Source organism: Rhipicephalus microplus, unplaced genomic scaffold, assembly GCF_043290135.1.
Source record: "Rhipicephalus microplus isolate Deutch F79 unplaced genomic scaffold, USDA_Rmic scaffold_134, whole genome shotgun sequence".
NCBI lineage: Eukaryota > Metazoa > Arthropoda > Arachnida > Ixodida > Ixodidae > Rhipicephalus > Rhipicephalus microplus.
The window spans coordinates 522,501-535,000 of record NW_027464706.1 but is presented as its reverse complement, the minus strand read 5'-3'; the positions used below and the strand labels follow the sequence as shown (position 1 = coordinate 535,000).

The window sequence follows — 12,500 nt, the reverse complement described above, 5'->3', positions numbered from 1 at the left end:
CAAGCAACCCGACTCACGGGAGGCTCCATCCCGGGCGCGCAACGGCGGAGACGGGCCTGGCACCCACTCTGGGACAAGCCCCTGTCAGGGGGACTTGCACCGTCGCAAACACCCGAGAACGTCGCCTCCCATACACCACATTTCCCGACCGCCTGCAAGGACGGGGGATTCGGTGCTGGGCTCGGTCCCGTTTCGCTCGCAGCTACTCGGGGAATCCCTGTTGGTTTCTTTTCCTCCGCTTAGTGATATGCTTAAATTCAGCGGGTTGTCTCGCCTGATCTGAGGTCGACAGCGGATACATTCGCTTCCATCAACTTCCTGCACGACCGCGTGCGCTCGCCCTACCAAGTGCGCCCGCAACCCTGTACAGGGCCACTTCTTCACAAGGCTGGCAATCGGCTTCCCCGCTGCACGCGTGCGGCGCACAACCGGTGTGACGTGGAAGTGACGGGACACGTTCGTAAACCCATCGCGAACCGAGTACGACGCCCTACCAAGTGCGCCCGCAACCCTGTACAGGGTCACATCTTCACAAGGCTGGCAAGCGGCATTCCGCTGCGCGCGTGCGTCGTCCGAGCAGTTGCGTGATAAACGACCGTGTCGAAAGCCCAAACACCGCCGAGGCCAGTCGCCGCCGCCGCAAGGGCAGCCACGCAGCCTGGCGAGAGGCATCGTCTCGTGTAGCGTCGCCCCCGCCCCAACTGGAGTGGCCCAGTTTTTTGAACGGGACGGGAACTGCGAAGCACTTAGACCGACGGCGGACTACGACGAGAACGCCTTAAGCTTCGCCAACGTTTCGCCAACTCGTGCGGGAGACTTTTTCCGCTTCGCGGCAAGTCGTCGCGCCGTGCTCTCCGCATCAACCGCGTACGCAGCGAACCGCAAACGTCGGGCGCAGCCTCCTCACCTCCCTGCGCTTTGCGCGCGAACGTTCCCTGTTCGCGCGGCAAAGCCTGGAGGAGGCACGGCCCCGCAGCGTGTTCGAGCGCCCGGTCTACGGGACACCCTGCTTACTTCGAGGGCAACAAGCGCAACGCAAGGCTGCGATCTCGCGCACTTTGCGCACGGCTGGAGAAGCTTTGCTGGCCGGCTTTCGCTCCTCGTGTTTACCGTGCGTTAAAGTTGCGCGTCCGTGGCTCTCGCAGCTCTTGCGCGCCCGGTCGCAGAGAGGAGTACGCAACCTCGACCGCACTTTCCCTGCAGGCTTCCTTCCGACTCGAAGTCCTGCAACGGTCTCAACGAGGTGCCACATCCTCAATGCAGTCGGTCGCCCCCGTTTCGGTTGGGCTCTGGCACGACGGTCGCCACCGTCTCGCCCTTGAGTGGCCGCTGTTGGCGCTCGCTGTGAGGTGTTCAGCGTGCTGTCCGTGTTGCCGACGCGGTCAAAACGAGTCGACGGCTCACGTTCCCTTGTGCGCCGAAGGCTCTCTTGATATGTGATCCGACCCTCAGACAGACGAAGCCAAGGGAAGACCCAAGGCCGCAATGTGCGTTCAAAGAATCAGTGCTCAGTGTGTCCTGCAATTCACACCAAGTCTCGCAGCTGGCTGCGTTCTTCATCGACCCGAGAACCGAGTGATCCACCGCTTAGAGTCGTGAAAAAGTGTTTGTTCAATTCCGTACAGTCAAAACCAAACGTTTCTGGCACTCGGCCAAACAGTGGCCAAGAAGGGCGCTTTTCAGCGCACGCTTGGACTCCAAAACTCTGCCGCGCCTTTTTCGGCTGCCGCAAATCGAGCAAACGGTGTGTTTCGGACGGCGTTTCGCTTCCGCTACTTGCGAGTGCTTTCGTGGTCCACCCCTCTATAAATACTCGGGAGGCGTCGAAGCCGGTTCTCCAAGCCGGACCCGTAGGTATCGTTGTGTGCTCGCTCTCATTGGCCCGCCTAACCAGAAAATGCCTGCGGTACACCCATTTGGATAAGAGTGCACGCAGATGCGGGCCTCGACGGCTACACATTTCCTCGGGCGGCCGCCTCCCGGCCTCCGTGGAGCGCGGGATGCACGGTCCCATCGACAAGCCTCTCCCGTTTTTACCGTGGCGTCGCGGTTCACCACGGCGGGCGGGTCGGTCTCCTCCGCATAAAAAGGGGGACCCCCGCTTTTTGTTCCACGAAATCGCACAAGCTTTTTTCGCATCCACGGTTTGCCACCGCACACCAAAATGCCGATCCGGCTGCCTACTTTAGCCAACAGGTGGAGCCAGGCGCGCCGTACTTGCGCGGCACTTCCCACGTCCACCGAAGTCGGTGCCAAGGACCACTTTCGGCGCCGGAGCCGCGTACGAGCCTACTCGAGGCGGAAGAACGAAGCCAGCAAGGGCCTGGCCGCAAGTGCGTTCAATTGTCGGGACGTCCAAGTCCCTCGTTCTTCCGTGCTTCCTCTTTCGGCAAGTCGTTGCGGCACCTTCCCAAAGCGCGCAGACCCGCTAATCGCGACGAGCGCGACGTGGCCGTGCCGCCTTTCCCTCGGCAGCAAGCAAAACGCCTGGCAACGTCGACGCTCCCCTAACCGCGATCTCGCACCGTGTTTCGTGTGGCGAATTCAAAAGCCGGCCGGCGCTGCTGCAACCATTACGGTCGGTACGCATACGCCGCGGAGGGCGGGACGGTCATCGGAGCGTGCGGTTCCTCCATCGAGTACTGCGCACCTCGGCCGTCGCATCGCCGTGCCATGACCGGCCGCGCGTCAACGCGAACCGGTGCCAGCGAGATCCCTCGCCTGCAAGAACCGACCGGCAGCCTCCGTCACCCGAGGACGCGGAGGCGCTTGCCGCGGACGGCGGGACGGTATGCACTGGTGCACAGCGGACCCGTCACATCGCCAGTTCCTTGACCGACCGCCGACGCTTGTGCCGTTCCTCTCGTACTTGGCAGTCGCCGCGCGATTGTCGGGTCTCGTTCTTGCACGCTCGAACGGTCGGGAGGGCACTCGGCTGGCGTTTCGGGAACGCGCAGCCTCGCCTTCTACCGACGTAACCACGACTCGCCGTTCGCGCTCCGCCGCTCCTGTTTACAGTACTAGGCGGTCCCGCAGCGGTCGGGTCGCGCATTTCGAGCGCTTCGAGCCACGGTGCAGTGGCGGGTCGAAAGCCGACCTATGAGTGCGTTGCGCCGTTTGTACCCGCGTCCGCCACCTGGCCGACCGTCCAAGGTCGCGGTGTTGGCGTCCGCTGGGCGCAACAATTTGTCACGGGGTGCCGCTCCACATTCAGGCAGCCCCGTGGGGAAAAGCCGACCCCGCGTCCAAACGGGGTCAGCGGCAGAAAGTGTCGGGCGCAGACGCAGCTGAGGCGCTCACCCTTCACAATCCGTTAATGATCCTTCCGCAGGTTCACCTACGGAAACCTTGTTACGACTTTTACTTCCTCTAAATGATCAAGTTTGGTCATCTTTCCAACAGACCGGCGCAACCGAAAGGCCGCGCCGGACATCGGTCCGAAGACCTCACTAAATCATTCAATCGGTAGTAGCGACGGGCGGTGTGTACAAAGGGCAGGGACGTAATCAACGCGAGCTTATGACTCGCGCTTACTGGGAATTCCTCGTTCAAGGGGAACAATTGCAAGCCCCTATCCCAATCACGAAAGAAGTTCCACGGGTTACCCAGTCTTTTCAGACAGGGATAAAGACACGCTGCTTCCTTCAGTGTAGCGCGCGTGCGGCCCCGGACATCTAAGGGCATCACAGACCTGTTATTGCTCTGTTTCGTGCGGCTAGGAGCCGCTTGTCCCTCTAAGAAGGTTGTAAGGTGCTGGGAACCCCGCACCTATTTAATAGGCTAGAGTCTCGTTCGTTATCGGAATTAACCAGACAAATCGCTCCACCGACTAAGAACGGCCATGCACCACCATCCACCGAATCAAGAAAGAGCTCTCAATCTGTCAATCCTCCCAGTGTCCGGGCCGGGTAAGTTTTCCCGTGTTGAGTCAAATTAAGCCGCAGGCTCCACTCCTGGTGGTGCCCTTCCGTCAATTCCTTTAAGTTTCAGCTTTGCAACCATACTTCCCCCGGAACCCAAATACTTTGGTTTCCCGGAAGCTGCCCGCCGAGTCATTTGAGTAACTCAGGCGGATCGCTGGTTGGCATCGTTTATGGTCAGAACTAGGGCGGTATCTGATCGCCTTCGAACCTCTGACTTTCGTTCTTGATCAATGAAAACATTCTTGGCAAATGCTTTCGCAGTAGTTCGTCTTGCGACGGTCCAAGAATTTCACCTCTAGCGCCGCAATACGAATGCCCCCGTCCGTCCCTCTTAATCATTACCTCGTATTCCAAAAACCAACAGAACAGAAACGAGGTCTTGTTCTATTATTCCATGCAAGTTTATTCAGGCGACTCGCCTGCGTTGAGCACTCTAATTTTTTCAAAGTAAAAGCACCGGCCATCTCGAGGCACACAATGAAGTGCACCAAGAAAGAACCGGCATGATGTTCAGTCCGAGCCGTCGCATCGGGTAGATGCACTACTCGTCTGGAACTGAGATCCAACTACGAGCTTTTTAACCGCAGCAGCTTTAGTATACGCTATTGGAGCTGGAATTACCGCGGCTGCTGGCACCAGACTTGCCCTCCAATTGATCCTCGTTAAAGGATTTAGAGTGTACTCATTTCAATTACGGGGCCTCAAAAGAGTCCCGTATTGTTATTTTTCGTCACTACCTCCCCGTGCCGGGAGTGGGTAATTTGCGCGCCTGCTGCCTTCCTTGGATGTGGTAGCCGTTTCTCAGGCTCCCTCTCCGGAATCGAACCCTGATTCTCCGTTACCCGTAACAACCATGGTAAGCAAGTAACCTACCATCGAAAGTTGATAAGGCAGACACTTGAAAGAAACGTCGCCGGCTCGTGGCCATGCGATCAGCACAAAGTTATCCAGAGTCACCACACAATACGGGCCGAAACCCGATCGATCTTGGTCTAATAAAAGCACCCGTTACCCAAAGGGCTCCAGGCTCACTGCATGTATTAGCTCTAGAATTGCCACAGTTATCCAAGTAGGAAGAAACGATCTAAGGAACCATAACTGATTTAATGAGCCATTCGCGGTTTCGCCTTATTTCGGCATGTACTTAGACATGCATGGCTTAATCTTTGAGACAAGCATATGATTACTGGCAGGATCAACCAGGTAATCGTTCGACTGCGCGTCCGTCCTCGCCCTCGGCGGGCCGGACGCAGTCTGTGTGCGGCGGAGGCCACCTTCAGGCGCCCCAACACGCTTATTTTGCACTCCGAGATGACGGCGTTCGAGCTCGCTACGGCACAACCTTCCCGAAAGACGAGTGGGAGCCGTGCGGCAAGAAGCACGTTCATGCTCGCTCTTTTTCGTTGCATCGACTCGGTCGCGCCGTGCGGGTTGCCCAAGCCCGCTGCACTGTCGGTGGACCGGCCGGAACTAGCAACGGAGCCGAGACTGCAAAGCCGCCAGACGACGGGTCACGCCCGCGTCTTCGGCGCTTTCGCATCTGAATCGCCCGAGGACGACACGGAACACACCTCGATATCGTGGTAAAACGGCACCGTCCGACAACCAGCCCCTAACGCATCAAGCGGATGAGGCTGCAGACGACTGCCGTGGATTCCCCTGGAGCAGACCCGAGGACACGCTTGACGAGGCCGAAGCCCGCCGCATATCAGACACCCGGTCGCTTTCGCGTACGCCGCTCACGAGAACCCCCACATAATAGCAGCGATAAGTACCCAGACCTCCTTGGGCCCTAATACGAGCGTACTCGAGAAAATTTCACCGCGGGTGTGCCCCGAAACGTGTGGCATGTTGAGCGTGCCACAAGTCTACGTCGCTCTCAAACCCGCCGAGGTCGTAGAATTTGCGACCCTACTCACGAAATTCCCACCGAGGATACGGCCGCAAACGTACCGCACCTTGGGTAGGCCACGAGTTTGTGCAACACTACGCTGACGGCACAGCACCGAGGTCGTGCGCGCACGCACGGGAAAATTCCGCCGCGGTTTCTGCCGAAAACGTGAGGCACCACGACTCTCCGCAAGTTCGCGTCGACTGCGAAAGACCGAAGTCGTGAACGACGTGTCCGCTACTCGCCGCCGACACGCTGGACACCAAACGTACAACGACTCGACGGCGTCGTAGAGGCCCACGACGCGGTTTTCCTTAACGACGTCTCGGCGTGGCACCGACAGGTTAGAACGGCCGACCAACGTTCCCTGTCCGCCGTTCGGCTCAGTCGAAGGGCTCGGCGACTTCGGCAACGCTGCGAAGCCGCACGGTGACGCACGCCATGTCCCCATTTTTTTTTTTCTTTCTGCGTCTGCCGGGGTGCCCCTATAATAGCAGCGATAAGCACCCAGACCGCCGTGGGTCGCTCGCCCCGGCTGACGTGGTTTTTCGTACTCCTGCGGCGGTCGCCGTCAAGCACGTCCAAATACGCTACTTTCGTGGGCGCATTCACGCTCTTTCGCTTCGCCGGAGTGCCAGCACTCACTCTGCCAAAAACGGCGAACATCCGAGCGGCGGTTCCCACTTTTGCGTCGGCGTCGCAAACCCCGCCCCGGCAGACGAGGTTTGCCGTACTCGTGCGACGGTGGCCGGCGGGCACGTCGAAAGACGCCGATATCGTGCGCGAATTGGCGCACCTTGGCTTCACCGGAGTGCCGCCACTGACTCCTCCAAAAACGGCGAAGATCCGAGCGGCGCTTCCCACTTTCGCATCGGCGTCCCGAACTCCGCCCCGGCTGACGCGGTTTACCGTACTCGTGCGACGGTCGCCGGCGAGCACGTGGAAAGACGCCGATATCGTGCCCGAATCGGCTCCGTTCGGCTTCGCCGGAGTGCCAGCACTGGCTCGGCGAAAGACGACGAACATCCGAGCGACGGTTCTCACTATTGCGTACGCGTCGCAAACCCCGCCCCGGCAGACGCACTTTGCCGTACTCGTGCGACGGTCGCCGGCGAGCACGTAGAAAGACGCCGATATCGTGCCGGAATCGGCCCCGTTTGGCTTCGCCGGAGTGCCAGCACTCACTCGGCCACAAACGGCGAACATCCGAGCGGCGGTTCCCACTTAGCCGTCGGCGTCCCGAACTCCGCCCCGGCAGACGCGGTTGCCGAGCTCGTGCGACTAGCGACCGCGAAGCCGTCTCGCGACGCCGCTTTCGTGCGCGGCTCCCACTGCGACCTGGGTCACCCGAGGTCGACGAGCAAAAAAGAATGTCGAAAAAAATTTTTTTTTTTTTTTGCGTCTGCCGGGGTGCCCCTATAATAGCAGCGATAAGCACCCAGACCGCCATGGGTCGCTCGCCCCGGCTGACGTGGTTTTTCGTTTTCCTGCGGTGGTCGTCGTCAAGCACGTCCAAACACGCCACTTTCGTGGGCGCATTCGCGCTCTTTCGCTTCGCCGGAGTGCCAGCACTCACTCTGCCAAAAACGGCGAACATCCGAGCGGCGGTTCCCACTTTTGCGTCGGCGTCGCAAACCCCGCCCCGGCAGACGAGGTTTGCCGTACTCGTGCGACGGTGGCCGGCGGGCACGTCGAAAGACGCCGATATCGTGCGCGAATTGGCGCACCTTGGCTTCACCGGAGTGCCGCCACTGACTCCTCCAAAAACGGCGAAGATCCGAGCGGCGCTTCCCACTTTCGCATCGGCGTCCCGAACTCCGCCCCGGCTGACGCGGTTTACCGTACTCGTGCGACGGTCGCCGGCGAGCACGTGGAAAGACGCCGATATCGTGCCCGAATCGGCTCCGTTCGGCTTCGCCGGATTGCCAGCACTGGCTCGGCGAAAGACGACGAACATCCGAGCGACGGTTCTCACTATTGCGTACGCGTCGCAAACCCCGCCCCGGCAGACGCACTTTGCCGTACTCGTGCGACGGTCGCCGGCGAGCACGTAGAAAGACGCCGATATCGTGCCGGAATCGGCCCCGTTTGGCTTCGCCGGAGTGCCAGCACTCACTCGGCCACAAACGGCGAACATCCGAGCGGCGGTTCCCACTTAGCCGTCGGCGTCCCGAACTCCGCCCCGGCAGACGCGGTTGCCGAGCTCGTGCGACTAGCGACCGCGAAGCCGTCTCGCGACGCCGCTTTCGTGCGCGGCTCCCACTGCGACCTGGGTCACCCGAGGTCGACGAGCAAAAAAGAATGTCGAAAAAAATTTTTTTTTTTTTTTTTGCGTCTGCCGGGGTGCCCCTATAATAGCAGCGATAAGCACCCAGACCGCCATGGGTCGCTCGCCCCGGCTGACGTGGTTTTTCGTTTTCCTGCGGTGGTCGTCGTCAAGCACGTCCAAACACGCCACTTTCGTGGGCGCATTCGCGCTCTTTCGCTTCGCCGGAGTGCCAGCACTCACTCTGCCAAAAACGGCGAACATCCTAGTGGCGGTTCCCACTTTTGCGTCGGCGTCGCCAACCCCGCCCCGGCATACGCGGTTTGCCGTACTCGTGCGGCGGTGGCCGGCGGGCACGTCGAAAGACAACGATATCGTGCGCGAGTCGATGCTTCTTGGTCTCGCAGGAGGGCCGCCACTCACTCCTGCAAAAACGGCGAAGATCCGAGCGGCGCTTCCCACTTTCGCATCGGCGTCCCGAACTCCGCCCGGGCTGACGCGGTTTACCGTACTCGTGCGACGGTCGCCGGCGGGCACGTCGAAAGACGCCGATATCGTGCCGTAATCGGCCCCGTTTGGCTTCGCCCGTGTGCCAGCACTCACTCGGCCAAAAACGGCGAACATCCGAGCAGCGTTTCCCACTTTCGCATCGGCGTCCCGAAGCCCGCCCCGGCAGACGCGGTTTGCCCTACTCGAGCGACGGTCGCCGGCGATCACGTCGAAAGGCGCCGAATTCGTGCACGAATCGATGCTTCTTGGTCTCGCAGGAGGGCCGCCACTCACTCCTGCAAAAACGGCGAAGATCCGAGTTGCGCTTCCCACTTTTTCGTCGGCGTCCCGAACTACGCCCCGGCTGACGCGGTTTACCGTACTCGTGCGACGGTCGCCGGCGGGCACTTCAAAATACGCCGATTTCGTGGGCGCATTCACGCTGTTTCGCTTCCCCGGAGTGCCAACACTCACTCTGCCGAAAGCGGCGATCATCCGAGCGGCGGTTCCCACTTTTGCGTCGGCTTCGCAAACGGCGCCCCGGCAGACGCGCTCGTGCGACGTACTCGTGCGACGGTCGCCGGCGAGCACGTCGAAAGACGCCGATATCGTGCTCGAATCGACCCCGTTTCGCTTCGCCGGAGTGCTGCCAGTCACGGCGCAGAAAACGGCGAACAAGTGTTTTTTTTTTTTTTTTTTCCTAGAATTTGTGTTATAGAAGGCACATTTGATATCGGACGATAATTTTCAACTTTATCACGCGCACCGATTTTCGTGTAGAGGTTTGCAAGTTTATGGGAATTTCTCCACTTGGAATAATGCGATTTAGTAGTACTACGAGAACTTCATGGATGTACTCAAGGGTACGGGGCAAGTCAGTTACGTCAACACCTGCAGATTTTTTACACTTCAAACTGAAAATTGTTGGTTGTGAGTCCTCGTGTGATATTAAAGGCCGATTCGCTAACACATAGAACAAAGAAAGAAAGGAAGAAAAAACGCCCGCGCTCGCTCAAGAAACCTGGGTTCGCAACAAGTGGCAACAACAAGCAACCGAGCGAGTGCGCCAAAACCCGTGGCGGCCGAACAAACGCGAAGTCCCAACCGCGTCAGCCGGGGCGGCACGGGACAGGAAAAATCACTTCAGCCGGGGCGGCGGGGCACCGAATAAACCTCGTCACCTCGTCGCAGGATAAAAGAGGAAACAAAAAGTCTAAACAGCGTCTGCTGGAGCGAATGCGTAATAAAACAACAACAACAACAAAAAAAAAAACACCCGCGCTCAAGAAGTCTGCAATCACCACAAAAGGCGACTGTGACCGAGCAGCGTCAGCCGGGGCCGTGCGGAAACGGAAAAACCGCGACTACCGGGGCGTCGAGGCACCGAAAAATCCACTTCAGCCGCGGCGAAAAAAAAAAACAAAAAGAAAGACGGAGGGGGGGGGGGGGAACCACGTCTGCCGGGGCGAAGGAAAAAAAAAAAACGCGTCTGCCGGGGCGAGCCCGGGTGCGGCACCACCGGGAAAACTGTGGCAAACAGACATGGCGATCGAGTGAGTGGGCCGCCAGCCAGGCTCAGCCAAAAAGTGCAAAGTCCGAACTGCGTCAGCCGGGGCGGCAAAAACCACGTCAGCCGGGGCGGCGCAAAAAACCGCGTCTGCCGGGGCGGCACGAAACCGCGTCAGCCGGGGCGGCGCGAAAACTGCGTCAGCCGGGGCGAAAGAAAAAAAAAAAAAAACGCGTCTGCCGGGGCGAGCCCGGGTGCGGCACCACCGGGAAAACTGTGGCAAACAGACATGGCGATCGAGTGAGTGGGCCGCCAGCCAGGCACAGCCGAAAAGTGCAAAGTCCGAACCGTGTCAGCCGGGGCGGCAAAAAACCGCGTCAGCCGGGGCGGCGCAAAAAACCGCGTCTGCCGGGGCGGCACGAAACCGCGTCAGCCGGGGCGGCGCGAAAACTGCGTCAGCCGGGGCGAGCCCGGGTGCGGCACCACCGGGAAAACTGTGGCAAACAGACATGGCGATCGAGTGAGTGGGCCGCCAGCCAGGCTCAGCCAAAAAGTGCCAAGTCCGAACTGCGTCAGCCGGGGCGGCAAAAAACCGCGTCAGCCGGGGCGGCGCAAAAAACCGCGTCTGCCGGGGCGGCGCGAAAACCGCGTCTGCCGGGGCGGCGCGAAAACTGCGTCAGCCGGGGCGAAAGAAAAAAAAAACGCGTCTGCCGGGGCGAGCCCGGGTGCGGCACCACCGGGAAAACTGTGGCAAACAGACATGGCGATCGAGTGAGTGGGCCGCCAGCAAGGCTCAGCCAAAAAGTGCTAAGTCCGAACTGCGTCAGCTGGGGCGGCAAAAAACCGCGTCTGCCGGGGCGGCACGAAACCGCGTCAGCCGGGGCGGCGCGAAAACCGCGTCTGCCGGGGCGGCACGAAACCGCGTCAGCCGGGGCGGCGCGAAAACTGCGTCAGCCGGGGCGAGCCCGGGTGCGGCACCACCGGGAAAACTGTGGCAAACAGACATGGCGATCGAGTGAGTGGGCCGCCAGCCAGGCACAGCCGAAAAGTGCTAAGTCCGAACTGCGTCAGCCGGGGCGGCAAAAACCGCGTCAGCCGGGGCGGCGCGAAAACCGCGTCTGCCGGGGCGGCACGAAACCGCGTCAGCCGGGGCGGCGCGAAAACTGCGTCAGCCGGGGCGAGCCCGGGTGCGGCACCACCGGGAAAACTGTGGCTAACAGACATGGCGATCGAGTGAGTGGGCCACCAGCCAGGCTCAGCCAAAAAGTGCTAAGTCCGAACTGCGTCAGCCGGGGCGGCAAAAACCGCGTCAGCCGGGGCGGCGCAAAAAACCGCGTCTGCCGGGGCGGCACGAAACCGCGTCAGCCGGGGCGGCGCGAAAACTGCGTCAGCCGGGGCGAAAGAAAAAAAAAAAACGCGTCTGCCGGGGCGAGCCCGGGTGCGGCACCACCGGGAAAACTGTGGCAAACAGACATGGCGATCGAGTGAGTGGGCCGCCAGCCAGGCACAGCCGAAAAGTGCCAAGTCCGAACTGCGTCAGCCGGGGCGGCAAAAAACCGCGTCAGCCGGGGCGGCGCAAAAAACCGCGTCTGCCGGGGCGGCACGAAACCGCGTCAGCCGGGGCGGCGCGAAAACTGCGTCAGCCGGGGCGAGCCCGGGTGCGGCACCACCGGGAAAACTGTGGCAAACAGACATGGCGATCGAGTGAGTGGGCCGCCAGCCAGGCTCAGCCAAAAAGTGCCAAGTCCGAACTGCGTCAGCCGGGGCGGCGCAAAAAACCGCGTCTGCCGGGGCGGCGCGAAAACCGCGTCTGCCGGGGCGGCGCGAAAACTGCGTCAGCCGGGGCGAAAGAAAAAAAAAACGCGTCTGCCGGGGCGAGCCCGGGTGCGGCACCACCGGGAAAACTGTGGCAAACAGACATGGCGATCGAGTGAGTGGGCCGCCAGCAAGGCTCAGCCAAAAAGTGCCAAGTCCGAACTGCGTCAGCCGGGGCGGCAAAAAACCGCGTCTGCCGGGGCGGCACGAAACCGCGTCAGCCGGGGCGGCGCGAAAACCGCGTCTGCCGGGGCGGCACGAAACCGCGTCAGCCGGGGCGAGCCCGGGTGCGGCACCACCGGGAAAACTGTGGCAAACAGACATGGCGATCGAGTGAGTGGGCCGCCAGCCAGGCACAGCCGAAAAGTGCTAAGTCCGAACTGCGTCAGCCGGGGCGGCAAAAACCGCGTCAGCCGGGGCGGCGCAAAAACCGCGTCTGCCGGGGCGAATGCAAAAAAAACAAAGAAAAAAGCCCGCGCTTAATCAAAAGAAAACAAAGAAAAAAGCTTGCGCTTAATCAAAAGAAAACAAACAAAAAAAGTTCGCGCTTAAGCCTGGCGGTGGAACCACCGGGGCAAACAGACCTGGCGATCGAGTGAGTGGGCCGCC

The 12,500-nt window shown here is 60.6% G+C and overlaps 3 non-coding genes across 3 annotated transcripts in view; all 3 read right to left on the bottom strand.

The window, feature by feature from the left end:
- LOC142790883 (large subunit ribosomal RNA) overlaps positions 1 to 288 on the bottom strand; it is a 4,028-nt gene extending 3,740 nt beyond the window's left edge. Inside the window, exon 1 of the ribosomal RNA XR_012889833.1 lies at positions 1 to 288. This exon is cut by the window's left edge and continues 3,740 nt beyond it. This is a non-coding gene — a ribosomal RNA (large subunit ribosomal RNA).
- A 1,154-nt stretch (positions 289 to 1,442) lies between these two features.
- Positions 1,443 to 1,595, bottom strand: LOC142790910 (5.8S ribosomal RNA). Its single transcript, XR_012889849.1, has one exon. It is a non-coding gene; the product is annotated as a 5.8S ribosomal RNA (ribosomal RNA).
- A 1,719-nt stretch (positions 1,596 to 3,314) lies between these two features.
- Positions 3,315 to 5,129, bottom strand: LOC142790856 (small subunit ribosomal RNA). The gene has a single exon (XR_012889807.1). It is a non-coding gene; the product is annotated as a small subunit ribosomal RNA (ribosomal RNA).
- Between the last annotated feature and the right edge of the window lie 7,371 nt (positions 5,130 to 12,500).